We start from the raw sequence: 6,714 nt of genomic DNA, 5'->3' as shown, positions 1-6,714 counted from the left end.
CACAGATGACTGTGAATGGGTCGGTGAAAAAGTTTTCAATGTCAGAACTAAAGGAAAACTTGCTTGAGCTGATAGGTATGAACACTTTAAGATGCAATAACAACAATGAGGAGGATGAAGATGAGGACTCAGATCAGGAAGTTGAACAGGGTACAAAGTACATGGCTACGGAAAGACGACTAGAACTGATACAGGCAGAAAAAGCAAAACTGAAGAAGAAGCGAGACAAGCAAAGAGAGAGACTTTAGGAATTTGTTTGATTATATTTGTTGTAATATGGCTTTGAACAGAAGACTTGAACTGATAAAGCAAAAGTGAAGAAGCGAGACAAGCAAAGAGAGACAGTAGGAATTTGTTAATATTTGATATGATATTTTAGATACAATTATATTTCTGCAGAAAAAAGGTATGACTTGTAAAAATGATGTAATTAATATGCAAAAAAGTAATTGATGTTAATTATTTATTTATGAAGTGGATGACAAAATGTTAAATAAGTAATCTTGAAGTAATTAAGTCAAAAACAGTTGAAAACATAGTATAAGTGCATTTTTTTCTCAAAGCCATGAATTGATTGGATTATTATTTATTATATGCATTATTGGTCTAATTAATATGCAAATATGCTAAATGATTATACAACAAGAAATGGTATGATAACTTGAACTTGCTGGTCACCCATGCTGTGTCAGCTGACAATTGTATAATATATGTATTTTTTAAATGTATCTTCTGTAATTTATGAAAGCTGCAGTGATTAGAATGCTGAAATTGGATTATTTATATTATTTACCTTATAAATATTGCAAAACACTAATCATATACTAATTAGAATACTTAAGATCATCTATTTGTTAGCTATATTGTGACAGCTGCCAGTTCCATTACTCTGTTTAGAGGTGGGCATAAAGAAAGTGTGTATGTAGATGATGTCTATCCAATTTGAAGGTTTTGTCTAATTAATATGCAAATATGCAAATCAGTCATTACATAAGAATTTAAATACAACTGACACTTTGCTGATCATGTAGTGACAGATGTCTGAGGTAACCTGAGAGAGAAATGTAGCCTGAATGTGTAGAGGATACCTGAATATAGTATGTGATATTAACCTAATTAGTATGCAGACATACTAATTTCAATAATTAAATATTGCAAAACACTAATCATATACTAATTAGAATACTTAAGATCATCTATTTGTTAGCTATATTGTGACAGCTGCCAGTTCCATTACTCTGTTTAGAGGTGGGCATAAAGAAAGTGTGTATGTAGATGATGTCTATCCAATTTGATGGTTTTGTCTAATTAATATGCAAATATGCAAATCAGTCATTACATAAGAATTTATTTGCAACTGACACTTTGCTGATCATGTAGTGACAGATGTCTGAGGTAACCTGAGAGAGAAATGTAGCCTGAATGTGTAGAGGATACCTGAATATAGTATGTGATATTAACCTAATTAGTATGCAGAAATACTAATTTCAATAATTAACATAATCATTTACTAATTATAGACTAAGTGTACTGTCTGCTGGATTTGGTTAGACAGTTGCATCAACTTGAATGTCTGTTGGTGTTAAGAAAATAAATCATGCTAATGATGCATATAGTGTGTGTGTAGTGTATTGATTTGCTCTAATTACAGGTCCCTCCGGTGCCATTTGGGCCCCATTGAACTAATGATTAAGGTTTTCCACAAAAATACCCAAATTAATTACTTCAAAATTTAATTTCTAGACTTAAGTTCATCCGATTTGAAATCCGAAAACGGCATTTTGTTTGGGGCTGCAAGAGCTATAATTTAAGATAGATTTCACTGTGTTATCACATTAGGAAAAAAATCACCTGTGCTAGCTAATATATCTGAATGCATGTTTTTGCTTTCTTTCTTTGAATGCCCACACACCAACAGTCCACATGTTCAACGCTGTTGAATTTTATTTTTACAAATTCACAATACAGTGGAAGCCAGTTAATTGCACCTCGGATAAACGCACACTTCGGGGAATCCCAAAATCCCCAACCGTCTCCCATTCACTCCATTGTTAGTGACTTCGCTTATCTGCACGACAAAAAAATCACCAACGCCGGATAATTGTACGAAAATTTGGCAAACATCGTCAACAAATTGACTGAAAATGCGTGCTAAAAATCGTCAGGCAGGGTACAAATAAGCCGAAAACGCCCTTTGTGAAGTCGCTATACTGACAACATGTATGAAATTGTTATTGGGATCAAAAGAAAGCGATATTGTGGCGTCGGCACCATGAAGAGACACCCGCCCGCTAAAGGTCGTCAAAGCCCGCATTACGATTTGGCAGACAACTTGCTGTGACGTACTCAATAAAAACTGTTCTCTATCTGTCCATTGTCTAATAACTGTAATTAGGGTCGCGGGGAAATACTTATGCAGTGGTTTTATGTTCTTGACAGCCAGTCGGTAACAACACAGCGACTCGGGGCCTACAGACGGACTTCGGCGGTGCAATGCTTTAGTTTCGTGATCAGGCAGCTACATAACGTATACAGTAACTTACTTTGAGTTTCGATTTCAAGTGCATTGCAGTACGATGTTTCGTGAAGACATGTATATGACGTCCGGAGCACGACAGGTACAGCACTACTGTAACCTCACCTCACCGGTCCCATAGCCTCACCGGCCGTAGGGGCAGCAATGCCATCAACATAAGTTTTACATCTTCGTCTATCTTCGGCCAAGGTTTAGAATACTGTAACACGTATTGAATAAAATGCGTTGTACTACCTCCCATACCACCTCTCGGCCCCTCCGACCGTGGTGATGCGGTCCAAATGACCAACTCCGCATTATCGCAAACGCCGGATAATTGCACGGAATTCGCTGTTCCACAAAATGTGCAATTAAGCGGTTTCCACTGTATTGTTTTCAAACCTTGTTATTAGGATCGCCATACATGCGTTTGTTTGCACTCTTTCATTTAAGACCCGCCCACCAACAGCCCATTCGTTCAACGCTGCTCCGTTTTTATTACGAATTATAGATATTGTTTTCAGACCTTGCTCTTAGGATCGCTACATATTTTGCTTCTTTCATTTTATTAAGGCCCGCCCACCATGGTCAGCACTCCATATGGTCAACCATGTTCAGTTTTGTTACGAATTATAGATATTGTTTTCAGACCTTGTTTTTAGGATCGCTACACCAGCACTTCATATGCTCAAGGCATGTCTTGTGCTATAAAGAAAAAAACGTTTCTTCCACAGGACATGATCAACGAGGTTGATGCAGACGGGAACGGAACCATTGATTTTCCAGAATTCCTTACTATGATGGCGAAGAAGATGAAGGAGACAGATACGGAAGAGGAGCTTAGGGAGGCGTTTAGAGTTTTTGATAAGGTCGGTCTAGGAAGTTCTATCCATTCCTCATCTAATCATCATTGAAGACGTGGATCTTTTTCTTTTCAGATACCATTATCACATGCATCGATTTGAAGATGGTATCATCGTTCAGTTTCCCATGTTCTTCTGGTGTAGTCATTTCAGGGGAGCCAGCCACTGCCAGTCAGTCATTGGGATACGAACAAGTCCTCAACTGTTCTCCACATAACGATTGGGTTTTACAGATTAACTAAAGACAAACGTTTTCAGCAGGCTCAGGTGATAGTGCTGTGAGGTGGGCAGACAGACAGTAAGTACGGACGGGAACCACATTCTTTTATCCATTAGAAGACTAACCCGAACCAACCGTCTCTGATTCCTGAACGGTGTATCTATAGGATATGATCAATGAAGTCGACACGGACGGCAATGGAACCATAGACTTTACCGAATTCCTCACAATGATGGCGAAAAAGATGAAAGAGCATGATGACCAAGAGGAGCTAAAGGAGGCCTTCCATGTGTTCGACAAGGTAAGACTATACATGGACAGTAACTAACGTCTCGCAAACTTACGTCACGCTTGGTATAGGATATGGTAAACGAGGTTGACGCAGACGGAAATGGAACCATAGACTTCCCAGAATTCCTCACCATGATGGCTCATAAGATGAAGGACTCGGACCAGGCCCAAGAACTGAGTGAGGCGTTCAAAGTGTTCGACAAGGTATTGTATGACTGTCTGTAACATAGTCGCAATCAACGGGGACACAAGGAACGAAGTGGTTTCCAACATAGACTGGTGGTGTAAGGTGCTGGCCTGGTACGGTAAGGTTATAATGTCAAGACTTTTACATTTTAGAAGATGCGTTATACACGTACATGTACTCAGCATCTTGGCTGTTGGGTGACTATCTTGTCTTTGACTTTCCTTCTCTAACATTCTCCATGAATCCATTCTACCACAGAATGTCTTCAGTCTTCAGTGTCAACCCATGGTTATCAACTTACGCTTACCACCTTGGTTGTCTCACTCTGTTCCTTTTTTACTAACTCTAACTAATGCAAAGTAGAGTGGACATATCCCTCAAGTTACCTACAATTTCCACACCGCACCTCAGTAAGACCGCAAGTTCCCGTTTACTTTTATTCAGCCTGTCACCCAAACCGCTTTCTTTTGCAAAAGATGTCGGTAGCTTGAGGAATGGGTCCCCTCTACTCTACTCAGCTACATTCTAATTATATAAGACAGTATGTGGACACATAATTATTGCCAGGACAATGGAATGGAACTACAACTGAAACAGTCTTTGGAAATGTGACCCCTCCCCCCAATCACACATACAGGATGGCAACGGCTTCATCAGTGCTGCGGAGCTGCGTCACGTGATGACCAACCTGGGAGAGAAGCTGACAGATGAAGAGGTGGATGAGATGATCCGAGAGGCTGACATCGACGGAGATGGGCAGGTCAGCGCTAGTAAATATATTGGTGCTGTGTGTCTTTTTCTGTAGTTTGTGAATGGCATGGGGTTATGGTGGCCCATAATGTAGAATCTAAAATCATTGACATAGTAGGAAATACAGAGGTATGATTTTACCATCAACACAGATTATCATAACCCAATCTGTATAATTATATAGACTTAACAAGTGAAGGATAAATTAACAGATACTAAAATAAAGCAAGAAAGAAAACATATCAACATAAACCCATATGCACACATACAAACAAAGGGATAGTTTTAATGGTTGCATGGGAACCTTACTATTTGGGGTGATTTCTGCTTCCATAATATTTGATGCATTTCAATTATTTCTAACTTACCCGTTATAAAATCTGCAGATACATGTCGTATCGGCAGTTTGTCATTTTTCTTACGAGCAAAAACTAATCCTCTTTGTGGTGAAGGTTTCGGGTGAAGGGAATCGTTCTAACCCTAACGAAAGAAGGCATGAAATCTGCGATTATGTTTTGTAACTACCATTGCCATTCTGTATCTCAGCTTTGCTTGTAATGTTCCGCTTCAATTCAACGCCTGCCATTTGCACTGAGGCCTTCAAACAATGGTCGCATCGGCAGTAAATCTCACGACTGTTTTCTATTCTAATTTCCCTATAGGTCAACTACGAAGAGTTCGTAAAGATGATGGCTCCAAGCTAGAAAATGGTGAAGTAATAGAGAAGTAATAGAGGATGAAAGGGTGTATGGATTGGCATAATAACGGCGCTTGTAGAAATGTGACACATTTGGTTGTTCCCAGGAGTACTATCGCCTTAAAGGCAAAGTAAACCATGAAATACATTCGACCCATAAAAAAGCAATGCGATTTTCAGTGGATCTTGCTATTTACTAGTTATTACACTAATTTGCTTCTGCAGGTAAAAAGCATGAAGTTACAAAATAACACTTTGCCTAAGATCTATCTTACCATGGTCGCAATACCATTGTTTTAGTATTGCTTTGTGTCCTTCCTAAAGCAGTTATCATGTCCCTCATCCGATCATGATAAATTTTATCTGGCTCATTCATTGGCAACGATGTGGGTTTTCCATTTTTTTCAATCTTACCCAGTCTCCTTTGGGGGGGGGGGGGGGTGCGTCTGAAGAAACAACCATAGACTTTGTACAATGTAATATCCTGTGCCACAATGTAAACTTTAAAAAGTTGACACACGAACAAGCATGCCATGCAGTTTTGTGCATGTATATTACTAGTAGGTAATCATTACTTATGGCATGCAAACCTTATAGCAACAATTCTTAATCAGTTGAAATTGAATTCTTGACATCTAAGAAAAGTGGTAAGTAGATCAGATATTCAAAATAAAGTTGAAAAAGTCAAATGAGTGTATCATTATTTTGTGATTTCTGTTGCTGAGTACAAATAGATGACCATGGTATAATATTTGCTGCAAGTTTGTTAATTTTAACAGTGTGTCATATGATACTAACAATTATACAAAGTTGGATTGTTCGTCATTTTGGGGGGAGGTTTAAGATTCTTCTACGGATGTCTAAATGAGAATCATATTATACATTTTGTTGTAGTTTATATCATCGAGAATTTCTCTTCTCCTTACGCTTAGAAATGTCGTCAATATTAGGATAAAATCATCTGCATCCGATATCGCCTGACGTATGTCTTTTACTTCTTACGCTTCCATTCCCAAGAACGTGATACTCGGGAACGGTTCTCAACGGCGACTTTTGTCTCTTGTTTTCCTTGTAGGTCAACTACGAGGAGTTCGTGAGGATGATGACTTCCAAATAAAGCCGCCGCCTACCTTTCAGCCATCTCACCTTTCTTAAGTAGGAATGGGTATCTCTGCCGCCATCTTGTTTCCC

The 6,714-nt window shown here is 38.8% G+C and overlaps 1 pseudogene; it reads left to right on the top strand.

Moving 5' to 3' along the window:
• Positions 1 to 6,714, top strand: part of LOC118427677 — a 35,058-nt pseudogene that overhangs the window by 23,306 nt on the left and 5,038 nt on the right.

Source organism: Branchiostoma floridae, chromosome 12 (genome assembly GCF_000003815.2).
Source record: "Branchiostoma floridae strain S238N-H82 chromosome 12, Bfl_VNyyK, whole genome shotgun sequence".
NCBI classification, from domain to species: domain Eukaryota; kingdom Metazoa; phylum Chordata; class Leptocardii; order Amphioxiformes; family Branchiostomatidae; genus Branchiostoma; species Branchiostoma floridae.
This window is presented reverse-complemented; position numbering and strand designations above follow the sequence as displayed.